At 39.4% G+C, this 18,168-nt stretch overlaps 1 pseudogene; it reads left to right on the forward strand.

Moving 5' to 3' along the window:
• Nucleotides 1-6,131: 6,131 nt before the first annotated feature.
• Nucleotides 6,132-18,168, forward strand: part of LOC109490365 — a 43,383-nt pseudogene continuing 31,346 nt past the window's right edge.

The raw sequence follows: 18,168 nt of genomic DNA on the forward strand, positions 1-18,168 counted from the left end.
GCAGACGCTTAACCGCTGTGCCACCCAGGCGCCCCGATAGTAGAGGAATTTTTAAAGGCTGGAAGGTTGGAGATTAAAAACATAGCAGATAGTCTATGCAAATCACTAATATTCACATAAATAGAAGCAAGAAACTAGAACCCCATCGAGGGAACAAGCACAGTGTACAGCTTAGCAACACAAACTTCGGATCTAGAATACCTCCACTCTGCCTCTTGCTTCTGCTACTAATGATCTGTGTCATTTCTGACAAATTACTTATCTTTGTTATAACTTGTTTCCCTCATCTATAAAATGGACCTAAAAATAGTACCTGTAACCAAAAGATATTTGTGAACATTAAATGGGTAAATACATAGAAAGCATTTATAATACTGTCTGATATCATTGTTAGCTATTACTACCTTGTAGGTCATTGATTCTCAATCCAGGAAGGGAGGTGTGAGTGTGTCTGAGTCAGGGGACAAGCTTTGTACACATTCCACCTATCCTTTTCCATTACCAAGCAATGTACTATGTGATAGGGAGTCTCAAAGATTTTTAAACAAGCAAGTGGCATGATATTTGCCTTTTACAAAAATCTTTCTAGAGGCGCTGTAGAGGGAGAGAGAAATGACATAAATCAGGAAGTCTACTGCAGACATTCAGATAATTCTCTGAAAGGAAGCTGTAGCTATGGAAATAGAAAAAGACAAAACAGATATAAGATAGATTTATCAAAGTAAAAAAGGAACAGAGTTTAATCACCTGGTGAATTCAGGACAGACAACACCCATGTTTCTTGCCCTAGGGACCAGATGGATGGAGCTACCATTGTCCAAGAGAGAATTAGAGATGGAGAAGGATATATAGCACCTGCTTTCTTCATAACTAGTAAAACTGTAAACAGGTACTGAGAAGTAAACTTATTAGGAATAACTACAAAGCAAATTCAACAAGAGGGAATATTGCTTCTGTCTCTCCAAAGAAAATGTACATCTCTTCTGTACAGAACCCAGTATCTATCAGTTTCTCTTCTCCAAAACCAAGCTATCTGTTCTGTGCCTCTCATTACTGTCAAAAACCCAAGTATCAGTAAATCTACCAGCCACAGACTCCTAAGGTTCGGACAGAGTCTTTTAGTTATTCAGCTGCTAAATAAAGGCTCTGAGTTAATATTCTCAGTTGCTGTTTAAAACTGAAATTCAAGGGGCGCCTGGGTGGCACAGCAGTTAAGCATCTGCCTTCGGCTCAGGGCGTGATCCCGGCGTTATGGGATCTAGCCCCACATCAGGCACTTCTGCTGGGAGCCTGCTTCTTCCTCCCACTCTCCCTGCTTGTGTTCCCTCTCTCACTGGCTGTCTCTATCTCTGTCAAATAAATAAAATCTTTAAAAAAAAAAAAAAACTGAAATTCAAGAGACAGCGCAGGATGGAGGATGACACTGAAAACGTATACTCAACCCAGACCCACTTTGCCCAGTTCTTTCCAGTGGAAGGAGAATCTTTATGCGATGAGAGAGGAATCACAAGTCAGTCCAGCAAAGATGTGGAAAAATAGGTCATTTCAGGACTTGAGTTGGGGAAGAGAATCAAGAAACAATGTATTTCCACGGGTCACATGCCATCCCACAATGTACAAGATCAATTCATACAGCAGGGTAGCAAGAGCTGAAATTCCAAGTAAGTCCAGGGGCACTGGTACCTAGAAATTGTACATGATGCTTGGAGAAAATTGATGTAATGTGGCACATCGATGGAAGAGCCAATAAGGTTTTCATTTTAATGATAGAACTGAATTCTGAAATTAAGCACAGCAGGTAGGAAATGGATCTAGCACAGATGTCAAAAGCTATCATTGGCTTTTGTGATAAAGCATTTTTTTTCCCTCAAGCCCAGGCCAGTCGCCTGTGTAGGTCACTGATGTTGAGCAGGAAAAAACAAACATCACAAGTTGAGTGTCTTTCTGAAGAAATGTTGAAATAAGTTATTGACGTTCAAAGATTCTTTTATTTTAGCAAATCTTTCATTATCAAATAGTAGCAGAGATATCATATTTTCTAATATTCACATTTTACTGCAGAATATACAAAATACGTAGTTGAAACTAAACAAAACAAATAAACTGACACCAGGATCCTAGCCAATGTCTGACATCAGGCACAACTTGCACGGCCAAGAAGATAGCCGTGATTTTGTGTTAGTTCTTGTTTATCACACAATTCGAATAACCCTTCTTCTTGTAGGTAAACTGTTTCCCCAGAAATGGCTTTTTCTCTCTTATTTTCCAGCTTTTTACACAAGAAATGTTAGAGCTATTTAATAACGGGTTTTTCATTTCTTTTTGAATTCTTTGTTTATCTTAGGCACTGCAATCATATTGAACACTGAATGTCAAATTCTCCAGGCATTTATCATTATTTTAAAAGAGGGAATCAGCAAAGTTGAAGTTTTGTCTTTTCATCAAAACGATATTCAGTCACAGAAAATCCATGCATTATTCCCCTTCTTAAGACTACACTTGAGTTTTCATTACTAGTGAAAGCATTTACCTATGTGGTATAATTCAAAGGACACCAGTGAGCCCTTTTGTCCCCAAATCTTCCAAATCACCGGTAAAACACTGAGTCACTTCACAATTATGTGTTCTGTACTGTAAGTCCTTGAAAGGTCTCTAATGCAATCTGTTAAATGTAAGTAACCCTGGGAAAAACAGTATATTAAAGCAGTTATTTTTCATATTTTTTGTATAAGTCATTGCAATTGCTCCTTGGATTAAATCCTACATAGAAATGCAATATATAAATAAGATGGAACAAATAGGATTAGAAACTTGTCCATATTTCTGTCCTTGCCTCTCAACCCAAATCCACATGGCCCCTGAGGCACTGCTCTGAAATCTCAATGACTCTTGAGAACAGATTTGAAAACTAAGTCAGAGAGGTAGACAGGAACAAGATCACACTATGAGAAAGCTGGTTTCTTTTTGTAGTTATGTATATGCATGAGATCACGTCACTACTAACTTTATTCAGCAATGAGCAAAGCTTCTTTATTTACCAAGTATTATGTCAAGTAATGGGTATACAATGATAAAAGGATACATCTTCTGTTCTCAGGAGCTTACAGATCAAAATAGAGAATTCAGAAATAACCTCACACATGTATGGTCAATTGATTTTTGACAAAGGGACAAATAAAATTCAGGGGAAAAAGGATGATCTTTTAAATAAGTGGTGTTGGAATAATTAAATATCTGTCTGAGGAAAAAAAGAAAGAAAATTGATAGATACCAAAAACAAACTCAAAATGGATCACAGATTTAAATGTATAACCAAAAATAACGAAACTTCCTAGAAGAAAACTTGGAAGGAAATGTCTGTGATCTTTACTTAGGCAAAGAGTTTTAAACATAACACTCAAATTACCATCCATTAAAAAATAATTAGCAGCACTTCACCAAAATTAAGTACTTCTGTTCCTCAAAAAGTACTGTTAAGAGAATAAAAAATATTCACAAATCAGGGGTGCCTGCGTGGCCAGTTGTTTAAGTGTCTGCGTTTGGCTCAGGTCATGATCCCAGGACCCTGGGATGAAGCCCTGCATTGGGCTCTCTGCTCCTGGGGAGCCTGCTTCTCCCTCTCCCTCCTGCTCTGCCTACTTGTGCTTTCTCTCTCCGTCAAATAAATAAATAAAATCTTTAACAAAAAAAAAAATTCACAAATCATATACCCCAAAAAGGACGTATACCTAGGACATATAAAGGACTCTCAAAAGTCAACAATAACAAAACAAACAAAATAAAACAAAAATTGGGCAAAATATTTAATGGACATTTTATCAAAGATGTAAGACTGATAAATAAGCAGATTTAAAAACAGCTCAACACATCTAGTCATTAGGTATCTAATGCAAATTAAAATTTCAATGAGATATCTCCACACACCTATTCAAATACCTAAAGGCAAAAAGACTGACCATAATTAGAGTAGATGAAAATGCAGAACAACTGAAATTCTCATACACTGATGGTGGGAATGAAAAATGGTAAGACCATTTTCTTTGTGTGTGTGTGTGTGTGTGTGTGTGGTCTAAGATCATTTTATTGAAGGGCAAGTGGGGGAGGGCAACTACAATGCCCCCAGGGGAAATAGACCTCCTCCCCTCCCTAGCCGGAAGAAAATGTAAAACCTCTTTCAAAAACAAATGACAACTTTATTTGTTTTAAGTTAAATACATACTACCCTATGATTCAGTTATTCAAATCTTAGGTACCCTTCCAAATTACATGAAAACATCATGATAGAGTCTCAATTAAGCAACAGGTATAAGTTCTAGAGATCAGCTGTACAATGTTGTCTCTATACTTAACAATACTGTATTGTACACTTAAAAATTCATTAGAAGGGTAGATATCATGTTAATCATTCTTACCACAATAAAATAATTTTTCAAATTCATACATGAATGTTTATTAGCTGCTTTATTTTTAGTAGGCAATATTTGTAAACAACCAGCAAGTGAATGACTATACAAACTGTGATATTTCATATAATAAAATATTATTTTGAAATATAAAGAAATAAACCATCGATTCACATAACAATACTGATAAATCTCAAGATAATTATGGGCGCCTGGGTGGCACAGCGGTTAAGCGTCTGCCTTAGGATCAGGGCATGATCCCAGCATTATGGGATCGAGCCCCATATCAGGCTCCTCCGCTATGAGCCTGCTTCTTCCTCTCCCACTCCCCCTGCTTGTGTTTCCCTCTCTCGCTGGCTGTCTCTATCTCTGTCAAATAAATAAATAAAATCTTTAAAAAAAAAAAAAGATAATTATGCCAAGTGAAAAAGGCCAGAAAACTAATATGTATTTTATGATCTCATTACTAAAAAATTCTATAAAATTAAAACCAAAGTGACAGAAAGCAGACCATCGGTTGCCTGGGGTGGAAGGAAGGTGCAGGATAGAGGGGTTACCAAGGCACAGAGGGGCCATTTGAAGGTGGTAGATATGTTCATTATCTTCATTGAGGTGATGGACTCATGGATATATTCATATGTCAAACTTCTCAAATTACGCATTTCAGAAATGTGTGCATTTTATTATATATCTATTATATCTCAATAAAGCTGTCAAAAAATTCCAAATACATCCAAAATCCGAATACTAAATATAAAACTAAAAAAGAAAAATTAAAACCAAACGATTAAAAGGAAAAATTACATATTACATAAGTAAGTTTGGAGTATCCCATGGCTGCTTAAGGTGACATGCACCCATTCTCAGGGGTTCGTGGAAACCTGGTTAGCCACCCCAAGTATGGCCATTCCCGGCTGAGGAGGCAGCATGTGCTCACAGTGTAGACGCTTCAAGTGAGTCAGCACAGCAAAGCTAAAACAGGACAGAGAGAGATCAGCGATCAAACACTTAGGTACTTTCTTCCCATCATGCTTCTCTGACATTGCGAACCCTGACTTCCAGGACAACTAGAGGCCAGCGAGGCAAAAATAAAATATCAGAGAATTCAATAAAACACAACTAAGCTCAAGAGAAAAGAGCCCGTGTGCACAGGATGTTCAGATGCAAATTCTATTGGCAAAAACTCTCACCACACCACACCTTTGCTTTTGTGCTATTTTTATACTCGCCCTCTTTTGAAGAAGGGAAAAGGTGGGGGTGGTTAGAAAATACCTAATGGAGGCTAGTGGAGGATACCAGAAAGTACTCTCAAGGTCTGGTGCATAGAATTATAGAAATAGATAGATCTATAGATATAGCTATATAAAATTCTATGTATAATTGTAAAAATATAAAACTATATAGCAATATAAGTTCCAATCTTTTCTCTTGGTTCAAGCCTTCAATGGCAAATGTGTCTCATTCTGGAGAACCTTGCTCTGTATTTGTTTGTGTCACAGGGAGATCCCCTGAGTTAGTCAGAGGCATGAGAAGTGCTTATTTTTAAATTTTGGTTGAGGCCTCATCCCTAGACATCAGAAAGAATGTTCTACCCCTGCCTTTAAAACAAAACCATTTTTAATTACTGTGATTTTTATTAATAAATAAATAAAAGTGGACGTGAAGGGGGAAAGAATCTTTATTCAAGATTCCAAATGTAGCTCGAACCCTCTTTTTTTACAAGCGATGATGCCAACGACAATAAAAGAGCGCTTCCTTGGGAACGTGGATGAGCAGGTGAGAACATAGCTTCTTAGAGAAAATTAACTGGCTCCCCAAAATGTCAAATTTGGATTACCAGGAGATGAGTAGAAGCAGGTGGGTCTTATCAAATATGAAGCCCATGTAAAATACATGACGGCAGTTACCAAAGTCATAATGAGTTTCACTGTTACTGCCCACAAATCCTAGTACATATGCAAACACCCGTTGCTAACTCTTTAGAAGAGCAAATATTTGCGAAGCAAGGCTTATGCAAACTAGAAACTAATTACCAATGTTTGTTTCCAGCCAATTTTTACAAATTAAAATTCTAGCTCAGCCAAGACAGTATCTTTTAAACCAAACTGGGTTATCAATATTTATAAATGATTAATCATTAGAAATGATATTGCATGCTCAAACTGTGGCCCATCTAACTTTCGTCCCATTGTACAAAATGTATATGCTTCATGAAACATTCTAGCAAAGTAGTCACAAATGTCCTTAACTCCAAAACATCCCTAACTCTAATAAATGAACATGTATTTAAGCATTTTATATGTGCCAAAAACATAAAATATGCGTTCTCCTATTTAGCTTATATCACCATGACATTTCCATCAATTGCAACCATAGTAATTACCACTTATTACCACCAGTGTAATGTATAATCCCTAACTTTCCATTTTCAATGCATGAGCTTGGCAGTATAGCAGAAGAAAAATTCTGTGGTAGTACAGTTAGAGATAACTCCACACTTTCTGGTGAAATGGAGTGTACCAGAGAAGTAAGAAAGAGTAGAGGAAAGGGGAAAATGGAGGAGACACTGAGCATATAATTAATCATTCACTTAATTCATTATGTGTCCTGGTTTGCACTTAAGGAAGAAAAACAGAATTTACTGGTCACTCTTTTTGTGCCTAATATTGTCAAACAAGTTCATATTTTCTAATTTAATTTTCAAAACAATACATGATTGGGGGGAAGATGTGAGGTGGGGGTAGAGGGATCTAAAGTTTGTCCAAGGTCACGAAGGTGTTCTCCATGCCAGTGTTCAAAATCTGTCTTTTGATTTCAAAACCAGTAACGTCCCCCTCCCTCCTTTTGACGCCCATTGAACCATATAAATTTTAGGCTTTAACTCATTTCCCCATAAGGCATTTTCTCATACCGATGTCTGTTTTTAACCCTAAAATTTCAAAAATATTTCTTCTGACTTAAAGGAATTAATTAGAACCTACTAGGGATTCTAAGGAAATAGAAGAATGCTATATAAAAAATTAATGAACAAATACAATCTGAAGACTGTATTTCAACCTCCCAGAAAAACCAGACTGCACTCTGCAGTAAAGTTTGTTCAACATTAAAAAGTAGTCACTATTGAAAAAGTTTAATGCAGAACACGGGTAGAAAAGATGCCCATTGCCAAGTCCTTCACAGCTCACCATAAATGTGAACAGCGAAGTGCTATCCATTTTAAAATCAATCAAGGTGGTGCAACGCTTAAAACGCAATTGATTTTGGCTAATTTGCAAGTAGAAAGGTTTGGAACTTGAATAATTTCTTTCCCACTTTACCTGGTTCAACAGCCTTGTCAATGAGTTGCCGAATTATTAGTCTTGTTTATTTATTTATTTACTTTAGATAATTCCCAAATGAGACAACTTTTTATTTATTTCCAACTGCCCCTGGGTACAGGAAAGAGACTGCAAACCAAAATTTGAAAAAACAAAAAAGCACTAGTCAGGGTGAGCAAACTGTGCGTTTGGAATTTGTAAAAAGTGAGAAACAATTAAGAGACTCCATTTCAGCCTCCTATTAGTGATTAGGTTGAAAAACAATGAAAAGAAATGGGAAGAAAAGCACTGCAAATTCCATTAGGAATAGATTAGAATGATGTTAAATTACTCTTTCTGCCTGCCTTCTCTGGTCAGGCAACCTAAAGAGTTTACCACCTTTCTGAGGAATCGGCATGCAACCTGGGTGTCCTTTTAAATAAGCATTCATAGCATTTTTTAAAAGCTTTTATAAATACAGTGGTGTATTTGAATGATATGCTAAGGAGGCTATATTCTCCAAGCACTTGAGGTCCCCTTCATCCATTTCTCCAAAGTGACTCCTGCGAGAGGAGAGGCAGCAACATTCTAAAATCTGTCAAAAATAATCAACCCGGATAAATATTCCCAAGCACCCAGCCAAAGGGTGCTGCATCCTTCCTACATATGCATACCTATGTATGCAGATGAGAGAAATATACAAATATCTAGTTAAACCTATATGCATGCGTGCACACTGCAAATATAAACACGTGCAGATTTGAATATTTGTCTCAGCTAGGAAAATGAGAACTCGGTAAAACTTTTTCAGCAGAATAAATGGTTCAAAATATCTGCTGTTTTCAGAAATGCCTAATTAATCGGGTATCTTTTTTTCCCCCAAATTGTGTATTATGCAAAATAATTGCCCTACTTTCCTTTGATAAAATTATTGGTTTATCTGAATACAGTTAATTTAAAATCTGCTTGTGTTGGGGGAGTTTGCACCTTACTTTTCAATTTAATAAGGTTTTACTGAATATTCACATGATTATTAAAATATTTTTGTAGAGTTATACTTAGTGCCATTATAGCTGAAGTTCTAACAGCATTTAAATGTTTTTCTTATAGAAATTTAAAAACCTGGTGAATTGTTCACAATTTCCATGCTGAAAGACTGCCTGTCAAACTGAAATAGCAACACAATGCAAGCCATTTTGTGACTCGGTTCTTGATTGCAGACAGCTGAGATTCAATAGCTGGAGGGGGAATTAAGGACACCATCCAGACGTCTGTAATAATTCCTCTACTTTTTTTCCCCCTCACTTGAATGCCGCATCAGTGTGTCTGCCTATTTCTTGTCTCTATAATTAAACAGGACAGCGGCACTGATACACATCTTGATCATAAAAAATTTACCCATTCTCTAGAAGACTAATGAACATACCAGCAGAGTTATCTGGTCTGGAAACTTTGCTTATTATAATTCCTGGGGCCCTGTTTCTGACACTTACAAATGACCCACTAAAGCCAATGCAGCCGATCACGATAACCTCAAAGTTATCTTGGTGACATGGAGCACCCTCACCGTGAGGGGAGAAGCAGAGAATATCAGAACCAGTAGAGCCTTCTCTATAGCCTGGACTGGACTCCTCTGAGACTCACATCGCTTACGAATATATACACATGCACGCGCACGCACACACACACACACACACANGCTTATTATAATTCCTGGGGCCCTGTTTCTGACATTTACAAATGACCCACTAAAGCCAATGCAGCCGATCATGATAACCTCAAAGTTATCTTGGTGACATGGAGCACCCTCACCGTGAGGGGAGAAGCAGAGAATATCAGAACCAGTAGAGCCTTCTCCATAGCCTGGACTGGACTCCTCTGAGACTCACATCGCTTACGAATATATACACATGCACGCGCACGCACACACACACACACACACACGTACACACATACATTCATACATTTATGCATATGCAATTCTTTGAGATGAATCAAGTAATTGTATCTTAATATAGATGGCCCATTTCTGCAGCACTAGGCTATATTTTCTGAAAGATAAATAGCAGACTAAATGACAAGGTCTGCAACACAGCTGAATTCATAGTAGATTAAAGAGTTATAGGATTGTCTTGGGTCTTAAAACAATTAAACTTTCACCCAAATACATACAAGCACTCAAAAACACCCCACACCTGCTGGCACATGAAGGCACGCCGCCAACACTCCAGTTTTGCTCACAGCAATCACCCTGGTACCCTAAGCTATACTCAATCAGTTTTCATTCTGATCAAAACTGCCCAACACTGATTTGTGACTCTTAACTGGAGGCACTGAAGCTGGCATTTGATTAGGTCTATTTTTAGCATTCCAGCCAAGACATTTTTGCTTTGTCCATCTGGCTTTCAATGCCCAGGGCACACTCCTGCTCAGGAGATCCCAACCCCATTCCAAGCCCCTGACTCTGGGAACAAACACAGATAACACTTATTTCATGTTGTTTTTCAGGTTCAACCTAAACAAAAATTCTGAGGTTTCTCTGACATGCTCCCAGTGTCTTGTTCCACTGTGTCCCATGTCTTTGTTCTGCTAACTTTTCCCAAGCTACCATTCAGGACATTAGTAGAATTTGAATCCCCTCTCCTCAAGCCAGATCCTGTTGCCTAACTATGCAGGACACACACAAGCAGGCAATCATGGTCTCATATATGCAGGGGTTGTGCTGATTGGCTCATGTGTAGAACCGAGGTACAGAATGATTACTGAATAATTCTAGTTTTTCATGAAATCACATCATGCTATTTTGTCATTTCTCAAATGCTCCAATCCTGCCCAACTGTGGATGTGGAAGACTGTCCATCAAAACCATCAGCCACCATTAATCTCATACCTGACAAAGAATTAGAAGTCCATCCACAATAGTAATACAGTTTTGAACTTCAGCACTCCAACAATTTGGGGTATGGACTAGATGAGTTTCTAGACCTTCTAAGCATTCAATTGGAATTAGAACTTCCCTGAGCTTTGTCGCTCTCACATTAGGCTTTAGATGAGGGCATCTATTGACCCAGACAAATATCACCATGTTTGAATCCCAACAAATCTGATCCATAATGTACCAATAACAAAAACTCATCCCTTTGGGAAGGATACAACTGTGCCTCCATTGACAGGTCAATGCCTCTACTCACAGCACATCCTGACTTTATTATAAAGTCTGTTACTGAAATTCCCAGCACTACTCATGACCAGGGTCACATGGGCCACTCATTCTTTATTGAAGGGTCAGAGATACAGCAATAAACAAGGCAGAATACATCCTCATGGAATTGCTCACATGCAGGGAAGGAAGGAAATAAAATTTTAGAAAATAAACAGTTATGATCAGGTGGTAATAAATGTTATGAAGAAATACAAAATTAAGGAAAGAGAACATGGGCACACTATTTTAACTTACTCCATGGGGATATAATTTTGATCTCAGGCTTGAGTGAAATGAGAATGCAAATATCTGGAAAACTGTTCCAGGAAGAGAGATCTACATGAACAAAGGCCCAGAGATACTTGAGCCACATAGGAACAGTGCTATCAGAAATTCCTCTAATTTCTGAATCACTTAGGACCATGTTCTACTTAGAATCCAAACGATTGGTTTGAACAAAATTTACTTTTTTTTAAAAAATAGTTTCTCCTTTCTCTACTTCCCATATCATGTTCTAGTTCAGTTCTTTACAACATCTTACCCAGATCCATTTCAGGTGTCATAACTGGACTCCAAAACCCCCAGTGCCTCATCGATCCCGCTCATCCTACTGTTGCCAAAATTATCTTAAAAAGCAAAGATGGTGCCAAGGCACTCTCTTGGGAACACAATGTGATTCCTGAGTTCTGGCCTTTAAGCTCTCCAAAATTTGGCACTTGCCTCCCTTTGCAGACTAACTTACCAAAGTGTGTTTTACTATGTCAACTTGCCTTAGCTGGGACTGTATTTCCAAGAATCCCCTTCTTTTGTATGCTTCCAAGTTAAGTTTGCCACAAGCGAAATCTGTGCATGATTTGGAAGGCATAGTGAAGATATCACCGTTCTCTCCAAAAGCCATCGCAGCTGGATATAAGAAGACACAAGCACAGAAGTGTTGGCAAATTCCAGCTTGTCCTCAATCTCCCTGTTCCACATACAGCTCTTCTTCCCAACAGCCAGTTCTATTAATGGGACCTCAGGACCCCTGCCATACGCACAGGCAACAGACTACAGCAGCTCTCCACCCCTGTCCTGCTCCATCAGCTGGGGAGACCAGCCTTCCCAGATCCTTTTGCAAGTTTCTATCTGTCCACCCACATCAGCGCTTCAGAGGTCTTGGGGACTAACTTTTCTGTAATTCTCTACAACTCCTCCTTTCAAAAGACCCTTACTTCCCCAGGGTCTCTTGACTGTGTAGGGTCTTATTCTTAGCATAAAGTCCATATTCCACAAAATTCATAGTGATTCTGCCTCCTTTATGGAACCTGACCCCACTTTATCTGCCTCTCCCTCTCCCTCCTTCTCTGTCTCACACACACATTTACTTCCAAAGCACTTCTATCTTTACCTCTACTAAGTACATACTATTTCACAGTCTTAAGAAAGGGTTAACTTTATTAGCTGTTGATTTCTGTTTCTTCTTATTAGCGTGGTTATAGAAATCCAGTCATGAGAACACAATCCAAAACCACTTGCCTAGTGTGCAAATATAGTCTGTTCAGCTCCCATGTGTGTTTCTCTAACACTGATCACCTTACACATGATTAGGACTTGGGAAATAATGGAAGTTTACATGCAGGTTTTTCTAGGAAAAGGGAGCCAGAATAGCCAGAGTAGAATTAGAGGAGAGGAGAAGAAAAAGCCCTCAGCTCAGTTGCGACACTCACAGCCATACTTTAAGAAAAGTAAAACTGAGCACCTGCATGAGGGGCTCTTTTCCCAGAGAGGCTCGCCACCAGCTTTGTACAGCTTTCAGCTCATGGCCCGTTTCTCTTCCACACGTGACCCCTAAATGGCAGCCCCACCGGCTCAGAGCTCAAGTTGGTCTGCACCAACTCAGTGCCCCACGCCAGCATTTCCAATCCATTGTCCTGGCGGTTTTAAACAAATGATTCCCTGAGGCTAACTCCAGCCACACTGAGCTGCCTGCCTCTGCTGTTTGTGTTATATTCCCAGATATCAATTAATATTTTAGCTAATGCTTTACTTAAAAAGTTACATCAGTTTTGAATCTCTGCTCAACTCTTTTTTTTCCAATAAGCCCTGTTATTTTCGGTGTGCAATTCTGCAGAACAAAAATTATCCAAAAACACATATGTGGTGCATGACAGAAATGCCTGTATATGCTGTATAAATTGTGTATGAAATTATCTCTGTACAGAAGTCTCTAGCACATAATATTAATATGTGCTAACCTGATTAATGAATGTTTATGTACATTATGTGTAATACATATAAGTATGCATATGTATTGCTTGTGTACTGATTTCAATGTTTTTTATATGAGAGAATCTTTGATTCAATTAATGGAAACAATACTGAGTGAAATTGACAAAATCCATGCTTTCACAGAGCTTAACTTATAGGAAAGACAGATAACAAAAAAATCAAAAAACAGTCTTGTTTGTATGACAGTCGAGGTTCAGGTTTTCTTGGAAAGCTGCTATTGAAGGAGCCTAACCTGGTCTAATGGTTAGGAAAATTTTCCTGAAGAGAGTGGTGTCTGCCGTAAGATCTGAAAAGTGAGAAGGTGTTACAGGATTTCCTTTCCTCTGGTGCCCGTGGTTCTTGGTCACGCCGCTTGGAAGAATGAAGAGGTAGACCAAAGAGTGGTGGGCAGCAAAGCCGATTACTGAGCAATAGCAAAGTGATAGTACAAACCCCCGGAGAGGGAGGGGACCTGAGAGGGTTGTCACCGGGAGTTTCTAAGTCCAGGGGTTTTTATGGGCTTTTGGGTTTGTTGGCTGGTTGTTGAATCTGATTAACCCTCCCTGCGCCTGTCATCCAAGCAGGTTTTTGTCACCTAGCTATCACATGGGAAAGCATGGAGGGCTCTTCCAGGGTGGTGTAAAATCTTTTTAAAGGGTGGTTTCCTCTTAGGGAAGAGGGAGGTCCCCTTGCCCCTGCCTGCCTTTTTTCCAATTATCCTTTATTAAAGGTGACAGAAGAATAGGTGTTGGTGAAAGACAAACAACATGTGTGAATGAGGTGAAATAAGAGAAAATGTGAAAAGAAAATCAGAGAACTGAAAGAAATCAAAAGTTTGAAGCACTGAGTTTGAGGGGAAATATTCCTAGGGATGGGGTAACAAGACACAGTCAGAGCAAACTTCTGGGTAATTTTACCAGCCACCTTAAGGAGCTGGAACTTTATCCTGGTGACAATAGGAATTACTGAAGGATTTTAGGGTGGGATTGTCTGAATCAGATTTGTGTTCCTAAAAGATCATTCTGGCTTTACAATAAGTAAGTTGAAGATACAAAATACTATAGTATGGGAGACAGGAAGCTATTGCATAAATTAAAAAGAGAGAGAGAGAGACAAAAGCCTGATCAAGGGTTAGTAGAAAAAGGGATAGGAAAAAAAAAAGTGGCCTTTTAGATGGTCCAATCAATAGGCTTTTAGATGGTAGAATAATAGGCCTTGGCAATTAATTGATTGTCGTTAGGAGGTAGGGATTTAAGGCTAAGGTGGAATCAAGTACCCTTAGGTATTTTTGTCTGAGTAATTGCTGGGGATGAAGCAATTTAATGAAATGGGAAATAATGGAAAGGGAATAAACAGTGAAAAGATGAATTCAAGTCATGGGCACGCTCTTTACAAAGGTCAGAAGAAAAAGTGTGTGTCTGGATACCACTAGTATATTTAAGGCATTTGAATCTTGAGAGTGGATGCAACTGCCCAAAGTGAGTGTACAGAGTGAGAAAAGAAGAAATCCTAGGTAGAGATTGATGTAGGGAAAATGTCAGGGTTGGAAGCCGACAGCCAAGGAAGAATTCTTGAGATGTCTTTGGTGCAAAAAGGTGATTTTATTAAGGCACAAGGACAGGACCCCCTGGGCAGAAAGAGCTGCACTGGGGTCATGAGGAGTGGCCCATTATATACTTTCAAGTTGGGAGGGGGTTAGGGATAGTGAAAGCCTCCCAAGTATCTTGGATCCCAGGATCCTGATGGGGCTAGCTATTATTAGGAAAGATCATTTATTTATTTAGTAAAAACTCAGTCATGAGACCCTTCAGATATATATCAGTGGGTCATATGCTTGGGGGATGATTGCCAACATATATCCAGGGTGGTGGAGGTAGAGATAAAGGAAGCTTCCAAAGGAATTTTTAAATGTTAAAATAGACTTACAGGGTGCTGGGAGTCCGGCTAAGATTGCCTTTTGCCTATCAACACGGAGGCAGCTACATCCCTAGAGAGGAAATGTCACTCTGCCTGTTTCAAAGAATTGTCAGTGGGCTGTAGGGAGTAAGTAAATTTAGTAATTTTTCTTCTGCCTTTGCTTCCCACATCAGAGATTCCAATAATTTGAATGTAACTCTAAGGAAAAGAATTTGCAAAGAAGATGGGAGGTAGGAAAACCAAAAGAGCGTGGCGTCATGAGAGCTGAGTGAAGTGTGTTTCAAAAGGACAAGGTGGTCACTGAGGTCAAGAAAGGTATGAACTGGGGCGCCTGGGTGGCGCAGTCGTTAAGCGTCTGCCTTCGGCTCAGGGCGTGATCCCGGCGTTATGGGATCGAGCCCCACATCAGGCTCCTCTGCTATGAGCCTGCTTCTTCCTCTCCCACTCCCCCTGCCTGTGTTCCTTCTCTCGCTGGCTGTCTCTATCTCTGTCGAATTAATAAATAGAGTCTTTTAAAAACAAAAAGAAAAAAGAAAGGTATGAACTTGCAGAATCCATCATGTGTAGTTTCATGGTCTCCAGAGGGCATGGGTGATTTCAATGAGGCCACTTTCAGTGAGAGGGTGTGGTGGAAGCCACAAGGTAGTGGCCCAGGATTGAGGAGGAAGCCAAAACTTGCCACCAGGATGGACTTGCAAGTGTGACAGTGAAAAGGGAGAGACAGACAAGACAGTGTGGGAGGGGGAGAGTGTGGAACACAGGGAAGGTTAAGGAGACACAGTTGTATGTCTGTGTTTGCATGTGCTTATGCTGGCCTTGCTGCCTCAGGGCATTTCATCGTGGAGGAGCAGTATTAAATTACTGGGACTTCACCTCTCCTTTCCCAAGTCCTTTTTACTTCAAATCATGGTCTCAGATTACAACAGCCTCTAAAACCATTTTCTCTGCTTCAATGCCACTTGACTTTGCCCAGAGGCTGTTCCTTCTGTGCTCTGTCCTAGGCTGTCTCTTGGCCCCTGGGCTTGCTACTCTTAAATACCGCCAAACATTCTTTAACTTTTTTTTTTTTTAATTATTTTTTGTTTGAGAGAGAGAACATGAGAGCATGAGTGGGGTAAGGGGCAGAGGAGGAGGGAGAGGGACGAGCACACTCCGCACTGAGTGTGGAGCCCCACTCGCCCCAGGCCCACAACCCTGAGATCTCCATTGAGCCTCTGAGCCCAAACGGAGAGTTGGCCACTCAACCGACTGAGCCACCCTCCAAACATTCTTGATACTTTCTGATATCTTTTCTGCCTTCTCTACGCTGCATGACTATCATAAAGAAAAATCTCTTAGTGCCCCTGCAAATGGAGACAGGTCCCATATTGGTAACAGCACCTTCCATTTTAGAACTTGGGACATTTGATTAATACCGAGGGTTGTATTTAAAAATCACTAGTGCAGGGGCACCTGGGTGGTGCAGTCGTTAATCGTCTGCCTTCGGCTCAGGGCGTGATCCCAGCGTCCTGGGATGGAGCCCCACATCAGGCTCCTCTGCTGGGAGCCTGCTTCTTCCTCTCCCACTACCCCTGCTTGTGTTCCCTCTCTCGCTGGCTATCTCTCTCTGTCAAATAAATAAAATCTTAAAAAAAAAAAAATCACTAGTGCATACAAAACGTGAACCTGAATTCCAGCACATGATTTCAGCATCTCAACATTCTTCTACCTTAGGGTGATTTTTGTGGCTTTACGGAGAAACCTACCCCACCAAGCCCAGCCTAACTTACTTATGGGAACCATTTGTCTCATTCTCTTCTCTAGGTCTGTAAATCCTTTTAACTCTTCCTCCCATAATGCCTAGTAGATTTGATGGTGCCTGTGTGGCCTACGGAGTGCCCAAGGGAGACATGGAAATTAGGCAGAATTATTCCTGACTAACCACTGCACATCCATGCTCTTGCAGATGAAAGACATATTGCTGATATGCTCCCCCACCTTAACTGCCCCCCTAAAATGAACCTTGAAATCTGCTTTAAAGAAAACCAAGAGTAAATATCACTTGAAAAAGAGTAGCAGAAAATGTGCACTGTATTTCTAAATATCTCTTCATAGCAAAAAAAAATCATAAAGGGAAACCAGTCAAGGTTAAAAGCAGCACTGAGAAGTGATTCATTTGGTAAACAAGAGTAGGTGTAATTATCACAAGAGCAAACTTTGCTAAGGGGATAACTGTCAGAGCTCTTGCAGTAAAAGGTCTCTTTACCATTTTAATCCGACAGGCTGAGGGTTCCCTAGTGAAAACAATTCTCAATAAAATCACAAATGAAACGACAATATACTTTTAGACTTTCATTTCTGCCATGGCTACCAAAACAAGCTTAATATTTACAATTCAAATGACGCTAGTAGATTGGCTGATAATACGGATTATGAAAAATCTTTTAGCACTGTATTTTTATGTACTGAACAGTACTCTCTTATCGACAGGGACACTGTGGAGTTTTGTTTATTTGCTTATTAGAAGCCAAACAGACCTGACCCCTGAAAGAAACCAAAGTCAAATAGTTTGTGAGGCAATTATTCATTCAGAAACTTTTAAAACAAGAAGTGTGCTTTCAGGATGACTCTTAGCTCTGTTCTGTAACAGAACCTTACAGTATGTGTGCATCACTGCTGAACAGACCTAGTGGGTTTTCAAACAACCCCCTCATTTGAAAAAGACATTGAATTCAAGAAAGGAGTAAGTTTCAAGTCACACAAAATAGTGTGAGGCTGACTCAATTCATGGTCTCTTAATGCTCAGGCCAGTGCTTTTTCATTATTATCATTATTATTATTATTATTATTATTATTATTATTATTATTGGATATCTTGCAATGCTGCCCAGTAAAACTTCCTGTAATGACAGTAGTATTCTATCTTTGCACTATCCCATACAAAATCCACAGGCCACATGTGGTTGCTGAGCACTTGAAATGTGGTTAGGGTGACTGGATTAAAAATTGAATCATTAATGGTATTTAATCTTAATTAATTTAAATTTAAGTAGCCGTATGTGGTTAGAGGCCGCCATAGAGCATGCAGTAATCAGCTCTCTAAGAAACGTCTGGTGTACTCTCT

This window comes from Ailuropoda melanoleuca, chromosome 1 (assembly GCF_002007445.2).
Source record: "Ailuropoda melanoleuca isolate Jingjing chromosome 1, ASM200744v2, whole genome shotgun sequence".
In the NCBI taxonomy this organism is placed as follows: domain Eukaryota; kingdom Metazoa; phylum Chordata; class Mammalia; order Carnivora; family Ursidae; genus Ailuropoda; species Ailuropoda melanoleuca.